Here is a 22406-nt window from a genome sequence, read left to right as displayed (position 1 = left end):
TTAATGGTTTTAATGGTTTAATTGTTAATTCCACTCTTTTGCCAAGAGTGCAAAATCTTTAATGTGTCTTTAAGAGATGACACATTGAAGCCATTGGATACTCTATATCTTGAGGGGATAAAACACAACACAGTACTAATAATTCTAATGCAAGAATATTTTCTTTACGTGAAAGAGGATTTGAATCTGCACATTGAAAAGATACACTCTATAGCTGGGAAAAGTAACATAGGTAAAACCGAGAAACACAGTTTAAAAAAATTATCAGACTTCTTCCCACCCTCCCACCCACCCTCCCACCTTCCCTCCCTCCCTTCTTTCCGCCTGTCCGTCCGTCCAGCCATCCTTCCTTCCTTCCTTCGTTAACATTTTTAAGTAATCTCTACACCCAGCATGGGCCTCAAGCTCATGACCTTGAGATCAGGAGTTGCATGCTCTATCCTCTGAGCCAGCCAAATACCCACAGTTTACCAGGCTTTAAAGAAACTGAAACAGAATCATCCCCAAGACTGACTCCAGAAAGGAATACAACGGTCTTTCATTTTAAGGCCCTAATATCTTTTTGGACTTCTGACTCCCAGAACTATAAGATAAACCTTTTTTTTTTTTTTTAAAGATTTTAATTATTTATTTGACAGAGGCACAGCAAGAGAGGGAACAGAGGCAGGGGAAGTGGCAGGAGAGGGAGAAGCAGGCTTCCTGCTGAGCACAGAGCCCGATGCGGGACTCGATTCCAGCACCCTGGGATCATGACCTGAGCCAAAGGCAGATGCTCAACGACAGAGTGATCCAGGAGCCCAAATGCGTGTCATTTTAAGCCACTAACTTTGTCCGTCAGCATAGCAGCAATAGGAAACCAGTAGAGAGTCCGTTTTATTTTCAGTTGCTCTATTTTTTGCAGAAGGATTTATGGAGACTTAAAAACGGTGCTGCTGTCGGAGTGCCTGGCTGGCTCAGTGAGTGGGGTGTGCGACTCTTAATCTCGGGGTCATGAGTTCAGGCCCCATAATGGGCATCGACCTAAAAAGTAAAAAACCCTATAGCTGTTATCTTGTCTTTGAGATACCGTTTTCTAAGTGATGATTTATTTTAATTTTAGGGCATAAAACTCAATTGAATGCAGATTACTAAATAATATATTCCTCCCCAAAACCGGGATTGGAAGCACTATTTTATAGGTAAGAAGACAGGATCCATGATCCTGCCCTTTAAGTAGAAATACATGTTTTTAAAGAAAACATGCCGGGCTCGCTTGTCGCGTATAGAAAAGAAAAACGAAATGCGTGTTGTTTTTCACTCCCTCTTAGCAACTCACGTGCTGTGGCGACTGAAATCATTCCTGGGCACCTTCCCCGTAGGTAGCACGTTTGTGCTTCTCTGAAGCTATTCTAGAGACAGTGAAGCCGTGAGCCCAGAAAACATCTGCGTGTCACCCAGAAGGAGTGTGCCACGCTGCCCTCAGGCTCTGGGCACTTCTAAAGTCTTCTTAACCTCTTCTCTTAAGTTCAAGCCCTCTTGCTTAAGACCTAAGCAAAAATCCCCAGCCCTGTAGCCCACCTCCCGATTTGCCCGCACAGGACCCTGTCCACCGTTCCCTCTCAAAGTTCTGGTGCCTGAGAGAATTGAAAGCGTGCTCTGCTGTCGCTGACCTTCATTTGTGACTCTGGCTGTTGGCCGTGGTTGACAGTGACCCATCACGGACCGTCAGAGTCCCCTGGAACTTGGAGCTGTCTTGTAGACATGGGTCACCTCTCTTATTATGACCGATACCTCTGGGCAGCAAAGAAGAACTCAAGGCATGATACTTTAGGAACACAGAGTGTAGATTCCAGTATCCTTGCTGCAGTCAAGTGAAATGCAGCTTTGGGACTCGTGTACGGATTAACCCGCTCTGTAAGCAAGCGTCGGCAAACCGGTCAGCGGCAAGCCATGGGCAACTGCTGAAGCGGTTTTGTTGAGAGCCGCGTTCCCAATACCCTGGGATGTTAGTGGGAAGCATTCTCTCTCTCTCTCTCTCTCTCTCTTTGTCTCTCCCCTCTGTCCCCTATTTTAAAGTACTCTATCTACTTTTGCAGAGATCTCTAAACCCTTCCAAATGCTATTTCATGAATCCTCGTTCCATCCGTCGAAGAAGCAGACGTGTAAAAGCAAGTTATTTCAATAGAAGTTGGAGAATAAAGTTCCAGAAAGGGCTCAGAGTTACAGCGCGGTCAGTGATGCTGTGAGGAAGACACATGGCTGTGATCTCCCTCACTTCTCCGCAGAACAATGCAGCTGCTCGTTTGTTTTCTTTCTGCTAGAACTTCAGGGCCATATTATTTATTAGAAAAGAGGAAAACAGTTGCCCGCGAGTCTCTCCCTTTGCTGCAGCTTTCCGTTCTCTCTCTCCACCCCTCGTCTGGTTCTCTGACCAGAAGTGGTCCAGCTCCATCCAGCTCCTCTGTTTCCTGCCAGCTCGAACTTCTGGTTGCAGCTTTCTGCAGGTGGCTCTGCGTGTGTGTGTGTGTGTGTGGGTGTGTGTGTGCGCGCGCACGCACGCTCTGACCCTCCAGTGCACCCCTAGCACAGCTCCTTGATCCCCGTGCCGCGCGTCGTCCCTGAGCGTTGCTGTGCATGGGGCGTCTCTGGAACGAGCGTCTCCCACACTGTTTCCCGGCCGGGTGTGTGTCTCACACTTCAGGGCACCCTCATAGCTTAGTCACTGGGATACCATGAGTGAAGTACAAGTGGAAGAAATACGAACTGATTCGTTTGTTCGTGAAATGACGTAGCCGAGCTGCTACCAGAGGAAGCTTCATCATGTCATCAAATATCACTCAGCATCTCGATCCTAACAAAGACTCACGAACTGTGGAGATCTGGGATTTTTGCCTGCAGCCCTGGCCTTTTGACCGTGCGCACTGCATGCCCCCTGAAATAAGCCGTCAAAGCATGCTCCGCCAGACATGCTGTATTTTTAGGCACACAGGTGCCTGAATACAATGTGGATATTATTAGATTTTATAACCACATACAGGGGGGACAACCCTAAAGGCAAACACTTTATTTTATGACAAAGGTGTAGCTTTTGAGAATCAGTTTGGTCAGGAAACATAGAAAAGTTTAGGACAAAGAAGCTATTTGTAGAAAATCACAGCAATAACTATAAGGTGAATAACATTAATCTCATTTTTTGAAAAAGTAAGTACGTAGCTTTGCGCAGAAGTTTCCCCCTCCCAGCCGATGGTTGCGTCAGACGTGACTGTAGAATACTGCATTCACGCGACGGCTGACACTGTGGAGCCCCCGGAGCTCCAGGCGAGCACTGAATGGTAGAACCAGCGTCATCACCACCAACTCCTTTGAACCCCAACCCACTGCATATTCTCTTTTACTCTTACAAATTCTCAAACTTGCAAAATCTCTAGGGAGGTCATGACCACCTGAAAACTGTATGTGCATCTCCATAATTACATTTTTTTCCCCCCAGGGGAACCATCTTAATATTTCAAGTTTCTCAAAAGGTCTTTTTTCTTTTTAAGATTTTATTTATTTGTCAGAGAGAGCGAGAGCACAAGCAGAGAAAGCGAGAGAGAGAGCACACAAGCAGGGGCAGCGGTAGGCAGAGGTAGAGGGAGACGGAGGCTCTCCACTGAGCAGAGAGCCCAATGCGGGGCTCGATCCCAGGACCCCGACATCATGACCTGAGCTGAAGGCAGACGCTGAACCCACGGAGCCACCCGGGTGTCCCTTCGAAACGTTTTCTGACCCTTACCAAGCACAGATAGAAAAGGCAATAGCAAAGGAAAACTGTACCACGGAAACACAGGCAGTTTCCCATTGCTTCTATTTTAAAAATCTGCTTGTCACTCCCACAGAACAGACCTTTAAAAAACACTTAAAAAAATAGAATAAAAATTCAGAATGCACACACACACACACACACACACACACACACACAATGGCATACTGATTTGTTAGGACGGCCCTAGAGACAATGATCATGGAAGGTGATAGTGGTTCTTCAGTTACATACAAATAATACATAAATTGTATAGCATTTCCAGGAGCTAAATAATAGATGCCAGTGTTCCGATAAAACTCACTGATAACATTCGTGTGTCACGGCAGTCTCTCAGTATAAAAAGGGGTCTCTGAGCCTGCGGACTTAGAGATGTCCTTTCCATTCCACAGGGGCGTCCAGGTCCGGTAGAAGCCGCAGTGCCGGGAACCACAGCTCCGAGCCGTCCTGTACACAGCGTGCCCCCTGGTGTTGGGCGGTGCGCAAGTGCAGGCTTCTTGCCGTGGTCCTGATTCTGTGAGCCAAAAGGGAAAAACCGCGTCAGGGCAGGAATGTAGGGAGGGGTGGATGAGCTCAGGGAGAAGCTGCTAGACACTGGCCACTTTTCAGGCAGCACCTGGACGAGACACAGGGTGCAAGGAGGAGCGGGTGACCCGAAAATGAGTAGTCAGGCTGCCTGCGAGGCTGGGGTGCTGTTTTCTGGTGCGTGGAACGCACATTCCCTCACAGGCTGAATGTGCAAAGAGAACTTGGGTTCTGAACGCAAGAGGGGAGACGAGGCAGGTCCCCGCTCCGCATCGCCCCCACTGATCCATGGGGGGACTGCGCTTTCTGTGTGTGCAGCTCTCAACTTTGCAAGGTCAGAGAGCCCCGTCCCCAGGGCAGGACACCTCTGCCAGGGGACAAGAAAGAATCCCATGAAGCTGTATGCTGCTTCTGCTGTGGGGGCCCATTCCACTCCCCCCTGCTTGCATTAGGCAGGAAAATTTTTTTGACCTTCATCGGAAGAGGTAGGCACACAGTGAGGTGACGGGGGCAGGGAGGAAGAGGTGTATCACCCAAGGGGTCTGCTTTCAGCACAGCAGGGTGCCACGGCCATGCGTGTGGAGAAGCTTGGTGGCTGGCCTCAGGCCCCGCAGGCACAAGGGCTCCTATCCCTGCCGCAGGGAAGCCACCAAGCCGCCAGAGCTGATACCGGAGGTGCAATGAGCTGTCACACTGGGGGCTGCCGTTGGTGCTCTTGAGCTTCTGTACTTAATTCCCCCTGGAAGAGAGGCAGGGTCCTCCTGCAAGACGTGGGATCCCTGAACAGAGATGAGGAAACGGGAGGACTGTGGCGGACGCGTGACATGCCGCCCTGAGCCCATTTTGGAAGGTGTGGCGGCCTGCCTGGGGGTGTGTGGGCAGGAGGCAGCTCCTTCACGGTTGCTGTAGCTGCACCGTCCTAACTGGGGGGACCGACACGCAAAGGGTGCTTGTGGGAGGGACAGAAAGCACAATGCACAGTGCTAAGAGGTGTATGCGGTGCCACCTCCTGTGGGCTTGGCCGGAGCTTGGTCACGGTGGCGCTGGAGTCCAGCGAACAGCTCCTTCCACCCGATCCTCTTTCCAAGGCCCCCCGTGCAGGACCCGCGTCAGTATCGAGTCCCAGATGACCCAACCTGCGGCACGCGTGTTCTCTGAACAGCATTTCTTTAAAGAAGATTTTGGACGATTATCTACTTTGCCGTCTTCCGTTTGTTTCCACCACTTGGCTACATTCTGAGAACTTGACGACAGTTAGTTGGATCCACGTACGTGAATTCTGAGAACTTAAGTCCAGTGAGTCAGAGTACACTAGATTAGTGGAATCGTTCTATCAAAAATAAGGAGAGTGGAGGCCTAGTTCCTTGATTACGGGTCATTTTAAGGCAAGAACCTATCTGCAGAAATGTACTTTGCTAGATTTTAACTCTCTGACTGTGGGATTCATTTCCCCACGGGTGAACTGCAGTTTGTGTGGAGTTTTTGTTTGTTTGTTTGTTTGTTTTGTTTTTCATCGCCTTCTGGGTGTATCTGTTATATATGGTGGACAGACAGCTTCCCTTTCTGCACGTTTTTGTAACACGGGTTGACATTGTGTTCCAAAAAAGAAAGAGATGGTTTATTGGTGCATGTTGCTGTCCGCTGAATCAGTGCAACATAGTATCCCTTCGATCTCAGGTTCCCCGGGGGACTTCTCACCTGCCGCTCTCCGGAGTCAGGAAATCTAATTCCAGACCCTGAGAGGTTAGGGCAAAGCCTTTCCTGTGGAAGGGATGGCGCTCGGTGTTCCTGCAGGGGGCGCTGTCCCACAAGGAAAAAAGACCTGTCCGTGGTGCTTGGTTTGACCCCGCCCTCCCCTTCCACCTTTGCTGCTGGGCGTCCGGACGTCAGGTCTGCAGAATGTGTTTTCCGTCCTGTGACAGCAGCCGTGTTTGTGGCAGTATTGGCAGGCTCCTGGACCTGGTCTTCTATTTAAAAATGTACGTAGATAGGGTTTGAGCTTCTCTGCAGGTCAGATTCTCATCTTCACATTTTTATTCTCTGTACCCAAATAGTGAAATAATGTCGTAGCTTCCCGCAGCTTATTTTACCAGCCCCCTCCTCCTCCTCCTGAGTTTTACGAAGCCGGGAAGGCTGCGGGTTGGTTGAGCCATCCTGATCGTAGCTGAATTGTCCGTCTGTAGGCAAAGAACCGGGGACTGGGGCCGGAAGACACATGGCAGTCATGGGTGCTTTGGACAGAACAACACCAGCCCTCTGTTGACAAGCCTTGGGATCGGCTGACGGGGGAAGGCCTTGGCACACGGTTCCTGCGTCCTACCCCACAGGATCTGGGAGCTGAGGTCCTGTGCCTGAAACCTTTGGAGTCTGTCCCTCTGGAAAGACTGAAGCTGCAGTGCCTCTGCCAACTTGAGTTTCCACTGGCGCTGAGAAAGAAGGTCGTCTCCAGGGTTGGCATTCAAGTGCAAATAGGAGCTTGCTGGCAGGCCACAGCCACTCTGGGGAAGGAGTTCTCAGAATCCTGAGGCTTCAAGGACGGGTGGGGTGGGGGGCTTCGCTTTCTGGACTCTTCTCAGCCCTTCCTCAGTATCTCGCTCCCTCTGTCTGTACAAGCGTGGGTCACGCACAGGCACACACGCAGCAGAGCAGCCCGGGAATCGCACAGCTGGTGGCTTTGGGTTTCCGTGCGCTGTTACCACTGTGTCCCCCCAAGACCCACCTAACCTGCCCCCAGCCCTGCCTCAGCCCCTGACCCTCCTGAGCACCGGAGCGGCCGCTGGGCGGCTGGCTTGTGTTTGCACATCGCCGGGCAGTAATTTCCGAATGGAAGCTTCACTCGAGTGCTCCGTGGTCGAAAGCTCTCTTTGCGTCTTACTTCTTCTCCTGACCCTGTTCTGAAACTTAATCTGAGGATATAGACTCCAAATGCCCTCCCGAGCCTGGTGGAGACCAGTCCTCCCAGGGGCGCTGCTAACGTGGTTTCCGCGTGGCGCCCCCAAGCCCCAGCACGTGCATCACTGATGAACGCTGAGACAGAGGCTGGTGCCCGATGACTTGAGGCACGGATCCATCGTGAGAGGGTCCCATGGGCTAACGCAGCCAGCGCCTCCCGTTTTTACCTTCTTGTGCGTGTCCGAGAGCACCTCGGTTCCCCTGTGCTAGCACATTGCAGTCACACAGCTCGGTGTCACCGAAAGTAGTGCCCGTGCCGTAGGTCAGCTCAGGTCTCCTTCATCTTGTAAAGCTTGCACCGTTTTGCACCCAGCCATCCCCTTTCCCCCGCTCGCAGCCCCTCACCAGCCATCTTCCTGCGGTCTGTTTCGAGGAGTTTGACTTTGTTTTTTTCTTAGAGTCCACATAAAAGTGAGACTGGGCTGTTTGTCTCTTTCTGTCTTATTTCACTCAGCATCGTGGCCTTCAGGCCCATCCGTGTCTTCAGAAGTGCCGGGACTCCCGTGTCTCCTAAGGCTGGGGGAGGCCTCTGGCCCAGCCTGGCTGAGTCTCGGGCAGCTTCCGTATCACGAGGGCTGTGTCTTTTCCGGGCCGGAGCTGGTTGCTTGTCTACCTGCTTGGCCCGTGCGCTTCCGAGTAGCAAATCTTGCCTCCAGTGTTAAAGAGGTTCCTTTTTTTCCCCACCGGGTAACTCTCTCTGTAACAATTTAAGGAGACTTTTTTAAAAATCCATATTTACAAATGCAGTGGAAACCTGTCGTGAGGCTAACACAGCTTGTGTTCTGGAATGAAACTCCCTACTGAGAAGCGACTGCGCAGACACGGATGTGCCGGTGCGCTCTGTGCACAGTGGGTTCTAGAACACGTGCAGGGGGCGCAGGGGAGGACTTGCACTTGCTGTGGAGCCGAAGGCCCTCCGAGCCGGGCAAGCTCGCTGCTGGGGACTTCATCCTGCGGCTCCTGTTGGCGCTGGGGCGAAACTTCTGAGGAAATCCCTTTAAAATTCCCCTGGCAATAGTAGCTCTGTTTTATTGTGTTGTTTCTTTAAGGTTTCATTTGTTTAGTTGGGAGAGAGGAGGAGAAGGGGGAGAGGCAAAGGGAGAGGGAGAAGCACACTCTTTGCTCAGTTGGGAAATGTTTACCTGCAAGAAGTCCACTAACTTATGGGACACGCGTACTCTATTCCATTACGTAAAGAGAGTCAGGCTCGTGTTTGGACCTTAATGCATCAGTAGTCACAGCCACGTGCATATGCTGCGATGGTGCAGACTGCGATAACCTAGCAGGCATTTAGCAGGTGTATTTTAGGGATTTCGCTAAAAAATGATGGCTTTGCATAGAACAGAAACATCCAGTCCTCTGCTCGTCTCCATGTCATGTGGGTACTCACACAGTTGCTATTAAATGCTGCCCGATACGAAATCTAGAGAAATTCTGGGAGTTTGTATTGCTTCTTGTTAAATGCCCAGCTCGCTTTCAAAGTACATGCTAGATCTGTTTCCTTTCTTTATTTTTTATTTTTTAATTTTTAAGATTTTACTTATTTATGAGAGGGAAAGAGTGCAGAGGAGAAGGGCTGAGGGAAGGGGGAAAGCAGAGACCCCACTGAGCAGGGAGCCTGATACAGGACTCGACTCGGGACTGGATCCCAAGATCCTGGGATCAATACCAGAGGCCAAAGGCAGGTGCTTAACCAACTGAGCCACCCAAGAGTCCTATCCCCTTTCTTTCTTTCTTTTTTTTTTTTTTTTTAAGATTTTACTTATTTAACAGAGATCACAAGTAGGCAGAGAGGCAGGCAGAGAGAGAGGAGGAAGCAGGCTCCCCGCTGAGCAGAGAGCCCGATGTGGGGCTCGATCCCAGGACCCTGAGATCATGACCTGAGCCGAAGGCAGAGGCTTTAACCCGCTGAGCCACCAAGCACCCCCCATCCCCTTTCTCGACCACTTCCTTGTAGAACCACAAAATGGCTGTCACCGAGAAACGGAAGAGTTTGAAGTAAGAGCCACCAGTTCAGACTGAGCCCGAACCGTATGGAGCATGTGGGGGGAGGGAGCCCGTGTTGCGTTCGGAGGAAATGGGATTTCACAAATGAAGGCAGCTACGTGATTATTTTCCTCCAGGACAGGGAGCAGAGAAAGCCATATAGAGGAGCAGAGCAGGGGATCAGAGCTAGTGAAATAGTCTGGGAAGGCTCTCGTCCAGGCACAGTCTCTGGATACCTAAGATGCAGGGCGCAGAACTTTGTAAAGGGCCCAGCTGCTCTCTCTGGGTGGCACAGCGGGCCATTTGGGACCAACAGGCTTCGTCCCTCTCTCCTCAGTGGGGGGCCCATGCAAAGTCTGCTGCTCAGAACAACAGAGGCTGTAAGTACCCAAGGGGTTCTCAAGTGCCAGGTCCCAGCAACTGTAAATGGCCCACGCCCAGTCCCAACCACCGAGCAGCCCCTCCGCGGTGACAGCTTTGTTAAGGTGCTCCTCTGCTCCAACACTCGCATTTTAAATGAGCTGAGACCTATACTTTGTGCCAGCTCAGGAAGCAGCCATGATTAGGGTCTAGAAGGAAAGAATTCCGTCTGAGTTTTTAGAGATGGCAAATACCGGTTCCTCTTTTGATACCAACAGATACGCCTCTGCTATCTAGACTGCGGAGTGCAGAGTTATGTTTGTCACATAAAGGTCACCTTTACTTTTGAAATCCGTGTGGCGTTTTAAGAGAGACGGAACAAACATGGAATGTTTCCAATTAAATTTCACATACCTCTTCAACCTGTTTTCTGCAAAATTCGTCAAGTGAAGGTGCATTCAGAGTAAGAACTTTCCAAGTGTTTCTTTAGGAAAACAGGAAGCCACACTTTGGAAAATGATAGAAGCAGTCTTAGTTTCCAGAACATAGTTTCCTAACCCATATCTATTTTGTTCATATTTATGTACAGATTCTCACAATCGGTGACACTTAATTTAGAGAATCTGTCTCCTAAGGCATTTCGTCATGTTTCCAGCTCTTCTCATGAGAAGATACAGGTTCAAGTGAACCACAGGTCTCCGCTTGCACACCGTTAGCGTTTGGCTGGGTCACGGTCAGGGGCTGTCCTGGGCGTTGGAGGAGGTCCGGCAGCAGCCCTGGCCTCCACCCACGAGATACGCAGTCCGGACATTGCGCACGCCCCTTCTGGGGGACCCAAGGCTGCACGGAGCTCCGCCTGCTTGAGAGCCGCTGGAGCACATTATAGGATTCTCATGTAGGTTAAAAAACTCAACCCATCCGAAATTGTGGCCATAAGCATAGATTACCATTGAGATTTCTATTTGCGTAGAATTTTCAACATGTACATGATTATATGTATTGAATTTTAAGTAAAAATTTCAAGAGAAAAAGGTGTTGGGGAATGAGTCATTCAGCCAGGATCTCCCGAGCCCGCCCTCAGGTAGGTAGGGAAGGAAGCCTGGGCGAGCGCAGGTTTCGGAGGCCCTCCTTGGCCCGCGATGCAAGTGTTCGTTTCACTGCAGCTTTTCAAATACCTTGACTCATATTTCCTGGCAAAGCCAGCATTTATGTTGGAGACATTTACATGGCTCTCAAGGTAACTGTTACTCAGTTGTTTGCTCAGGAGAGGACAAAAACTTTTGGGAAATGCTTTTCAAGTTAGTTGTCACCTAATGAGTTCTAAATTTCCTTCAAAAAGAAGTATCTGGGGTTGTGTGAGTGTTAAAATGGTTCAGGAATGAAAGACATAGCCAAGAAGTCAGAATAGCTCAGTCACTGTTCCTTGGACATGGCGACTCTTGGCAGAGAGTTAGGAGTTTGAAAAAAGAGAAACCTGAAGATAAAACTGGAGAAAAACCACGAGCAGATAGCAGACTAATGGAAGTAGAAACGGAAGGAGCTTGGAGGGAACAAGGAATACCATTTTATTCGAGTCTCCCTTTGGCCACACTTCCGTCCTCAGGCCTATCTTGTCCTCAGAAGCTGGCATGGAAAGTTGGTAGGTACCAGTACAATGCAGGCTGCCGTTGGCTGTGAATATAAGTTTCGGCTACACTAGATTTATGAGCAAAGGACAGCACATCCTACTGGCAGGAGCAAAATCATTTCAGTAATGAGATTCCACAGGATGTCTGGGATAAGGAGGAAAAGACATGATTCAGCCATTGATATCAATCACGACACTCAGCTGGGAGTGATGGCCCGAAACCCACGTGTGGGACGCGAGTGTCGGCCGCGCCAGTGGTCTCGGAAGACGGAGGGACGGGTTCTGAGCGACACCCAGCAGGAGGGGCTTGTGCTGGCGGTTGCATTTTCGTTTGCACTGCTGCGTGGTTTCTCCCATGATAGAGGCAAGGCCTCTGCCGTGGCAGAGCTCATCACAACCAAGACTGTGAGAGACATACCTCGTCTAGAGTGCAGAGAGGTGGGGGAGATCAGAATGGTTTTATTTTATGCGTATTTCACATTTCTAATGCAGTTGGCTCCAAACCAGCTGTCAGCTCCTCTCCCACGCACAGCAGCTCAGCCTCAGTTCTTAGGGTCTGACAGAAGAAACTCACGTCGCAGCCAGGCTGGGAGTCCAGTATGAGGTCTGTTCGGAGAGCCAACAAATAACATTTCCACTTCTGGAAGCTTTCCTTTTATGACCTGGAGGGACAGGACCATAGTTAGTAATTTTTGTTCACAGCGCGAACTTGGTGACCTGCTTTTAGCCCCTTCTTCTGCGACAAACGTCTGCCTACCCCACCTCCTCTCCGCTCTGCCACTTGGAGCCCCTCTTGTTTCCCGGGCGCCTCTGACCATGGGCTCTTCCGTCCTCTCCTCGGATTGCACTGGACGGCCCGTTCCAGGTCTCTGCGTCGTGGCCTCTTTATGGTCCTGGGGTTGCTAAGCGCCCTCAGCTACAGTGTCCACAGTCTTTCCCTGGTCAGCTGCTGTTCCTCGGCCCCTCTCCCTCTGACCACCTGAGAGGCACGGCTGTGTATGGGGGAGATGCAGGAGAGAGAGGAGGTGATGTGAAGCCCTCTTCTGTCACTGTGGGAAAAGCAGTAGGGATGGGATGGTTGGATCAGGTGATATCTGACACTCCGATGCTCCCTGTGGAAACAAATCAATCTCTGATGTCAGCTCCGTAAGTTCATTGTTTCCACTTAGGTAACTGCTGCTCCTCAGTTTAGCTAAAGGCAGCACTGCTGGGTTGCAGATGGGGTATGGACAGCCATAGGCTCGAACCAGGTGTTCTGACACTTTCAGCGGATGTGGCCGACTTGCTTTTCACTGGGCAGTAAAACATGATTCTAGAGATACAGAGAGAAGGCTTTTCTTCACCTCTTTCCCCCCCTTTAATCTCTTGGTGAAGTTGCCTCCTCTGTGGCACTTGAAAAACTTTTTTTGTTTTACAGCCCTTGTCAGTGCCTTGTTTTTTTCAGCTGTATTATGATATGCCCGGGGAAGGGTACCCATCAAAGCCGGCTGTGGCCATGAATAGAAGACATTCCTTGTGTTGTTTCTTAGGCACCATCTGCTGACATTCAAAGGGACTCTCATTTCTTGCAGCCTGAGGAGTGCAAACACTCAGATGGGTAATAATCAGACTGTCTTCTCATGAACACCAGCGTACGTGATCCTTTTACGGGCATTTCTCTATTTCCTGAGGCTTTTTGCAGTGCCTTATGCATGGAGAGTGCTCACGAGATATTTACTGAAAGGAGCGCAACTGAGATGAATTTGCTTATTGTAAAGTTCCTGGTGGAGCCAAAACTCGGGGTAGGACAGAAGGGGCAGCGTCTGTCATCATGCAGATAACGTATTTCTAATAAAGTTTGAACTCTTGAGGAGTTGGTCTGCATTCCAAGCCTTCCATTAGGACTCATTCATAGTCTGAGAGAAGTTGAGAAGTCTTGTCAACACCACATCATTGAGGGCCCAGATGAATTCTTTCCGCCCTGAAAGGTGATACGTGGCCACAGCATTAAAACACAGCTGGCACTGTCCTGGAGCATTTGAAGCCCAAGGTTGCAGCTATCTAATATGGCACTGGTGCCATCGGGGTTTAATTACGCTGTGTCCAGTCCTGGCAGCACTGTCACCCAAGCCACTAAGGGAACAGCAGCCTGTTTCTTGGATGAATGAAAATGATTTCATTCACACTAATAGCCAAGTGCCTTGTGCAAGTAGGACACACATAGCTATTGCTTGAAGTTAAATTTAAGTTTTCTAATATGGCACATTCTGGCAATTCTGATATCTAGATATATTGATTAATGTATTCTGGCATTTACAATTTTCTAAAAACATGTTTGTTACTGCTATCATTTCACTTTATTATTATTTTTAAAGATTTTATTTATTTATTCAAGAGAGAGAGAGTCCGTGAAAGAGAGCAGAACCCCGGGATCGTGACCTGAGCGGAAGGCAGACACTGAACCAACCGAGCCACCCAGGTGTCCCTCATTTCACATTAAAACAAATAAAAATATGTGAGCTTCACGTTTTATATTTTGTTCTTAAGTTTTCCTCAGTTCAATTTCCTTTAATTCTTTGTATGAAGATCCTTACAACTCACTTCACTTTAACTTGGCTAATAAAAATATCCACTTCCCTTGCCTAAGAAATGTCAGTATGTGCATTACTGAGAACATTTCACCTGCGAATGTTAACCTGCACAAAGGTAAACACAGGTGTACATGAAGGACGTACGGAGCAGGGGGAAAGCTGAAAATATGAGCAAAGTGTGTTTCCAATGGTACAAAGAAACAGATAAGAAATAGCAACCTTCTGGGGGCGCCTGCGTGGCTCAGCCAGTTAAAGCCTCTGCCTTCGGCTCAGGTCATGATCCTGGGGTTCTGGGACTGAGTCCTGCATCGGGCTCCCTGCTCAGTGGGGAGCCTGCTTCTCCTTCTCCGTCTGCCTGCCGCTCCCCCTGCTTCTACTGGCCCTCTCTGTCAAATATATAAATAAAATCTGAAACAAAACAAGACAAAAACAAACACACGGCAGCAGGTGTGTGTAGCCTTACTCTGCCCTCTGTTATCCTTGTGCCCAATCATCTCCATATTTAAAAAGATAATTTATTAGAAATTATATTTCCTTTATTTCTGCTGTATATGGCAGTGGCCTTTGTTTTCTGTAATGTTTGTGATATTCGATGCAGACAGACTATGCTACCTGTGGATTTCATTTGGGGAGAGGTTAAAAGGGCCCGATGGAGTCTTACAGTACAGGGGGGCATGCGTGCTCAAGAGGAAACCAGTGCTGTAAGGGTATTCCGGATTTGGGAGGAAGTATAGGACGTGGGAAAGGCAAACACCTTTCGTGGAGGTCTAGAAGCAGCCCTGACATTTAGGCTTAAAAAAAGTCCATATCTGAGTATTGGAGAGGAGCCCATGGTTATTAGGGTCAGGCAGATTCTGGGAAAGCCGAGGACCGCAGTCCCTCTGAAATGGGCTGTTTGCAAGATGTTGAACATGAATTTAAATGTCTAAAGGGGGGTTTTCTACTCCTGAGTAGAAGTTACCTGTTAGTGACCAAGCTGTGTCCTATGGAACAAAGAAGACTTTGAGGGAAAATGTATAAATACTGACCTTGGTAAAGACAGTTGGTTCAAAAATTTAAGAATGGAATTTTTTAAAATTTTATTTTATTTTTTCAGTGTTCCAGGATTCATTGTTTATGCACCCCACCCGGTGCTCCATGCAATCCGTGCCCTCCACAATACCCAACACCAGGCTCACCCAACTCCCCACCCTCTGCCTTCCAAAACCCTGTTTGTTCAGGTTGTAAGAGGTAAGGTCGGTAATGTTGCAGAAGGTGCTGATTTTTGAAAGATTAAGACAACCTTTGTAAGCTTCTCAAATGCTTCTGATGTATTTTTATATTTTTACAATTATGAATGTGTATATGTATAATTGTGCATATAATTATAATAGAAAATAGATTTAGACGTTTAAAATGCATTCACCTGGGAGTGCCTGGTTGGCTCAGTCAGAAGATCGTGTGACTCTTGATCTAGAGGTCCTGAGTTGGAGCTCCACATTGGGTGTAGAGAGGACTTAAAAACACAAAATCTTCAAACAGCAAATAAATACATAAAAGTCATTGGCCTCGAGATCACATACTCATATGTTTTTTTCTTGAAGTTTCATAGTTTTCATTGAATTCTGTAAAGTGAGATTAGTTTGATTTGATGCAAAACACTAAATCTTTGTCATTTACCAAAATTGCTAACCAGTTGCCCTGGTACTGTTTATTGCACGTTTAAGTTTCTGTTTTAATTCCACTATGTTAACATACAGTGTAATATTAGGTGACCAGCACAGGCATGCGATGGATAACACTGTATTTACCCAGCATTCATCGAGGTACGTGTTCTCCTAATCCCCGTCACCTAATTCAGCCATCCCCCCCATGTCCTTCCCCTCTGGTCACCATCGTTAATTTGCTATAGTTAAGAGTCTGGGTCTGGGTTTGTCTTACTCTCTTTCGTTTTGCTCGTTTGTTTTGTTTCTTAAATTCCATGTATGAGTGAAATCATACGGTGTCTGTCTTTCACCGACTGACTGACTTCACTTAGCCTCACACTCTTTGACTCCGTGCGTGTTATTGCAAATGGCAAGATTTCATTCTCTTCCATAGCTGAATAGTACTCCGTTGTGCAGATTGAATACCACCTCGGGGCGCCTGGGGGGCTCAGTCAGTGAACCGTCTGCCTTCGGCTCAGGTCTTGATCCCAGGCCCCTAGGATTGAGCCCCGCATTGGGCTCTCTGTTCAGTGGGGAGCCTGCTTCACCCCCTCCTCTGCCCCTCCCCCAACTCACCCTTTCTTTCATTCTCGCTCTATCTCAAATAAATATAAAATCTTTAAAAAAAAAAAAACCACATCTTATTTATCCCTTATCTTTCGGTGCACATTCCGGCTGCTTCCGTGTCCTGGCTGTTGTGAAAAATGCTGCAGTAAACACCGAGGTGCGTGTACCCCCTTTGAATTAGGATTCTTTCGGTCAATAGCCCGTAGTGTGACTGCTGGGTCGGAGGGTGGCTCCGTATTTAATTCTCGAGGAACCTCCACACTCTTTTCCACAGTGGCCGCGTCAGCTTGCATTCCCACCAACAGTGCACGAGGGTTCCTCTTTCTCCCCATCCTCGCCAACACTTGCTGTTTCTTGCGTTGTTGATTTTAGCCCTTGGGACAGGTGAGTTTTGGGACATTGTAGTTTTGATTTGCATTTCTCTGATGGTAAAGAGATGATGAACATCTTTCTGTGTGTCTGTTGGTCATCTGGATGGCTTCTTGGGAAAAATGGCTCTTCATGTCTCCTGCCCATTTTTGGATAGATTATTTGTTTTTTGGGTGCTGAGTTATATAAGGTCTTCATATATTTTGGATACTAACCCTTTACTACGTTTGTCATTTGCATGTATCTTCTACCATTCTGTAGGTTTCCTTTTAGTTTTGTTGATAGTTTCCTTCACTGTCCAGATGATTTTTTAAAATATTTTATTTATTTGAGAGAGAGAGAGAGAGAGACAGCGCACGTGCGCAGAAGCAGGGGGAGGGGCAGAGGGAGAACAGACTTCCGAGTGACCAGGGAGCCCAGCACGGACGGAGCTCAATCCCAGGACCCTGAGGTCAGGACGCGCGTGGAACACAGATGCTTAACTGCCTGAGCCATCCAGGTGCCCAATGTGCAGAAGATTTTTATTCGTAGTTCCAATGGCTTCTTTTTGTTTCTGCTAGCCTTGCCGCAGGAGACATACCTGGAAAAATGATGCTACAGCTGACGTGAGAGAAATTACTGTGTATGCTCCCTTCTGGGATTTTTATGGTTTCAGATCTCACATTTAGGTCCTAGTCCACTTCGAGTGTATCTTTGTGTGTGGTGTAAGGAAGTGGTCCAGGGTCATTCTTCTGCACGTGGCTGTCCAGTTTCCCCAACGCCATTTGTTGAAGAGATTGTCTTTTTCCCATTGACATTCCTTCCTGCTTGGTTGAAGATTAATTGACCGTATAATTACGGGTTCACTTCTGGCTTTTCTCGTCTAGTCCATTGATCAAAAGTGTCTGTTTCTGTGCCGGTATCATGCCGTCTTGATTATTGCAGCTTTGTAACGTGGTTTGAAGTCCGGAATTGTGATGCCTCCAACTTTGTTGTTCAAGGTCGCTTGGGCTATTTGGGGTCTTTAGTGGTTCCATACACATTTTAGAAGTGTTTGTTTCAGTTCTGTGGAAAATGCTGGTGGAATTTTGATAAGGATTGCAGTAAATGCATAGATTTCTTTAGGGTAGCATAGACATTTTATCAATACTTTTTTCTTTCAATCTGTGAGCATGAAATGTCTATCCATTCCTTTGGTTTCTTTCATCAGTTTTATAGTTTTTAGGAGACAAGTCTTTTCACTTCTTTGGTTAGGATGCTTCCTAGGTATCGTACTGTTTTGGGTGCAGTTGTAAATGGGATTGTTTTCTTTTTTAAAAGATTTTATTCATTTATTTTACAGAGATCACAAGTAGGCAGAGAGGCAGGTAGAGGGGGGGAAGGGAAGGAGGCTCCCCACTGAGCAGAGAGCCCGATGCGGGGCTCGATTCCAGGACCCTGAGATCATGACCCGAGCCAAAGGCAGAGGCTTTAACCCACCCAGCCATCCAGGCACCCCTGAGTGCCTGGGATTGTTTTCTTAATGTCTCTTCTGCTGCTTCATTATTGATGTATGGAAATACAACAGGTTTCTCTGCATGGATTTTGTATCCTGCAACTTTATAGAATTCCTCTATCAGTTCTAGCAACTTTTGAGGTGGTCTTTTGGGTTTTCTACATAGACTATCATGTTGTCTGCAAATAGTAAACGTTTGAGTTCTCTCTTGCTGATTTGGATCCCTTTTATTTCTTTGTGTTGTCTGATCACTGGGGCCAAGGCCTCCAGCATTGTGTTGAACAGCAGTGGCCAGAGTGCACGTCCCTGTCTTATTTCTGACCATGGAGGAAACGCTCTCCGTTTTTCCCCATTTAGGATGATATTAGCTGTGGGTTTTTCATAGATCACTTGTATTATGTTGAGGTATGTCCCGTCTAAACCTACTTTTTTGAGGACTTTTATCACAAATGGATGTTGGACTTTATCAAGTGCTTTTTTCTGCATCTGTTGAAATGATCATATAGTTCTTATCCTTTCTCTTACTGATGTGATGTGTCACGTGGATTGACTTGTGAATATTGAACCACTGTTACTGCTCTTTGTTTCTCTCCCGACTACAGCAGTCCTGGGTTATAAGCCACTGCTCCCCACAGAGTGATGTTTTGACACATATTGCCAGGTCCAGCTCAGGAACACTATAGTAACTAAAGTCCTAATTATACATTATAAATGGGATTCTTCCCTGATCTCTCTCTCTCACTGATTATTTCCAATTTTAAAAAATGCTTTATTGAATTTAATAGATGAGACATATTTCTTTATTTTGATTAATAATATTGAGGTTGCATGATTTTTAAGTAGATACTGGTGGAGAAAGACCTCTGGTGTCTGTTGTTATAAGGATACACATCCCACCGTGGGGGCCCACACTCACGACCTCATCGAATGTAATTCTTTCCCAGAGGCTTGCCTCCCACATGCAGGAGGCTGGGGGCTCGAGCTTCCACCTAGGAATCTGGGGGCACACAAACATTCCGTCCATAACAGCATCCTATCCCTATAAACATTGCCGTTATTTTCTCAAAATTTAATAAACAGTTTTGCTTTCTCCATGTTTTTGTTAAAATGCAAAGAAAAAATTTTAAATTGGCATATAGTCAAAAATCTTAAATTGTTCTCTGGCTTTGCTTGTATGTTTCTAAGGATCACTGTATATTGCAATATTACATAGATATTTCTGGTGTGTTCACCTAGTTGTCAAAAGTTTTTTTATATTTGATTTTATAACCATTTCAAGAGAAATATGTTGTGTCTGTGAGCTGAAAATCTTTTTACAAGAAACATCAGTGAATCGTGTGTTCGTTAGCTCATTATCTCAAACGGAATGATTTACTTGGATTTTCCTATAACAGGGTTATTCCTCAATCAGTCTGTTAATGATACTGATATTGGAACTGTTCAAGTGAATTGACAGAAATACATTATTCCAGTTATCAAATCTTTGTGGTTCCCTTAATATATGATGGTGGCAGTCCTATGTTACACTTATTTTTGTAAAAAATTTCACCGGTATTGGGGTCCCTGACTGGCTCAGTCAGTAGAGCATGCAACTCTTGACGTCAGGGTTGTGAGTTTGAGCCCCATGTTGGGTGTAGAGATTATAGAGAAAAATGAAATCTTGAAAAAAAATTGCATGGGTATTTTCAACCATATATCTTCCCGATAATTTTTGTTACAATTTATAGTTCTTGCTACATGCTTATCACCTTCTTGAGATTCTTTCTTCATGGCTAAGTAAGTGGAGTTGACTCTGTGAACTACAGGTCATAGAGTGGGTCAGCAGGATGCTTTGATTTAAGTAAGACTCATATACAGGAATACACACAACTGAATTAAGACTGGCCGGCTATCGCTCCCGCATTCCAGCCTCTAAGCAAAAGCGCCACTGGACTAAGTTAATTCCTGTTTTTACACACCACTTCCTAAGCGACGGGGGCAGTAAGTTGTTGGTTACCTTCATGAAGTAGATCTCATGTCTTCAAGTGGAGACACCATGAAGAAGGAAACATTTCCATTAAACAGAGACACTTGTGGCTGGCCATCAGACTCTGAGGCAGTCTGATAGTCTACTGCAAGAGTCTGTTGTCATTGTCTCAATTCTGCAGGTTAATAATTCATAGTACAGTGTGATGAACCAGATGTGGACTTTGTGATTACATCCACAGAGGCTGACCTTACCTTTAATGGGGATGAACGGTTCCTTTAGCCTGGTAGGACGGTACCACATAATATGGAAACTTATGTTGTATGAATGGAATATATGTCTTCTATCTAACACATAGTGTAACGTTTATGGTTATTTGTATTAAACATATTTTTCTACTGTGTTTAAAAATAGCGCACAGACATATGTAGAGTACATCTTTTTAAAATAGGCCAGATTATGAGTTTACCCATGACAGCCACAAACCTTGAGTTGGCTTGAGGTGAAACTGCTTCTGCGCCTCCCTCCTCCTCCTTGTGAGTGGGGAAGAAGTCGCCTGTCTCCAGAAGAGAGTGGTCGCCTAGCTTGCAGTGGTCATGTGAGGCTCCCGTTTTCTCCGAAGTATCTCAGTGGGAAGCTAGAAAGTGCACGGATCGCGTCTTCAGCCTGGCTGCATTCTCTGACCGTCTGCGACGTCGGTGCGTCTCTTTCTCAGCCTTGTTTCCGTGTCTGGATAAGTGGTAGCAGGAGCTAGGTCACACTGCTGGTGGCACGGTCTCCAGCACTCGTGAGCGTCCCGTACTGCTGAGCTCTAGTCCTGTCGGACCTTCCCTCTGGCCACTCACCTTCTGCATGTGTCTTGCAAGTTCTTTCCCGCTCATGGGAGTCCCCGATGTGCAGTCTTTTTTTTTTTTAAGTCATCTGCACCCAACACGGGACTCCAGCTCAGGACCCTGAGGTCAGGAGTCACACAGTCTACCCCCCAAGCCAGCCAGCTGCCCCAGATGTGCAGTTTGCTCCAGTCCATTTCCCTGGACGATTTTTCTCTGCACCACTGCGTTTCCTCTGCCCTCTTCTCAGCCAGTCTTGCGTCTCTTGGCCTTGAACGTGAGTCGGGTCTTCGGGCTTGGAATTTTTACGTGCCACTGGCTGTAGTCTAAGGTTGGGTTTCCCCTAAGATCCTTGGCCGGGTTTAACCCCTGTGGTTCTCCATGGTCTCGAATACAATACATCATTCACTGGAACAACTGAGATCTAATTTGTTTCAGGGGAACAACATTTCCAAGTTAGAGACTTGAATTCTGATGTGCAGGTTATGACATTTACTGTAGAAACGACAGTATTACAAGAAATAAATGCATTTTAAAGGCAGCGAGGCATTCACAGCTCATTATTTCATACACAATTTAAGATAGAAATCAAATAAAGACGGCATAATTTATTATTTTGGATCAAGTAAACAGAGCTGGTATCTCCTCAGGGTGGGAAAGTGAATGCATTATAATAACATTGTTTATTGACAAATAAATACTCAATTTATCTTAGTTATTGTCCTAACCTGAATCAGAATTTGCGGCACATCTGCTTTTCTTGAACACCGTCAGACCCCCTGTGATGACATCCACAGCTGAGGGAGGGTGATGCACCAGAAGCCCTCACTGACCTGCCGATGGGAGGGCAGCATGGCCTTGTCCTTGTGCTTTGCTGTCACACTGGACACGTCCATCGCTCTTTGGAAAGTGCCCGTCAGTGTCTTCGGCCTAATCATGCTGCGTCTTATTTTCCAACGTTTCTTTCCGCCTCCACACCCAGACCAGCTGCTCTTAGCACCTCATGAAACTTGTGGAACTTTCACAACTGGAAAACTTGTATTCCCCCGCGTGTGCAAATCTGCATCACCCTGTTGCCACATGGGAGACTGTGGGGCTCTGGTCTCTTTTGCACCCAGAGCCCCATGTCACATTGCTAATTACTGTAGGCGCCCAAGAAAATTGATTTTCAATTACGATAAAAATGTGATTTTTGAAAATATTACCCCAAATAATATCCTTTCGGAATACTTCCGCACTATTCTGATTCTATAAGATCATTTCCTCGCCCTCTCGAGTCACTTTAAATTTACTTCTGGTGCAGTCACTGTGTGAGTATCGTGGTGGAACCTAACCATACGAAGGTCAGTCCTTTCAGTGGTTTGCATCAGAAGGTGGGTCAGTGGTTCTTAGCTTCTGCGTGACTGAGGTTCAGAGCTGGGTAACTCTTTGCTGTGGAGCTGCCCTGTGCGTCCTAAGATGCTGAGCAGCCTGTCTGGCCTCCACCCACCGATGCCAGTAGCACCCAGTGCCCCACTGTAACGACCCAACATGTCTCCAGACATTGCCTCATGTCCCCTGGGGGACAGAATCAGCCCTGATGGAAAACGGCGGAGCTGGATTAATGTCCTGCTCATCCCAAGGCTGGTCACTCATCCCTTAGTGTGGGAGACTTGGCATCTTGTAGCAGAACAACACAGAGAAGCTAGGGATAGACCGGTCAGGGCCGCGTGGC

This window comes from Lontra canadensis, unplaced genomic scaffold (genome assembly GCF_010015895.1).
Source record: "Lontra canadensis isolate GAN:19392208 unplaced genomic scaffold, GSC_riverotter_1.0 scaffold68, whole genome shotgun sequence".
Classification (NCBI taxonomy): Eukaryota; Metazoa; Chordata; class Mammalia; order Carnivora; family Mustelidae; genus Lontra; species Lontra canadensis.
This window is presented reverse-complemented; position numbering follows the sequence as displayed.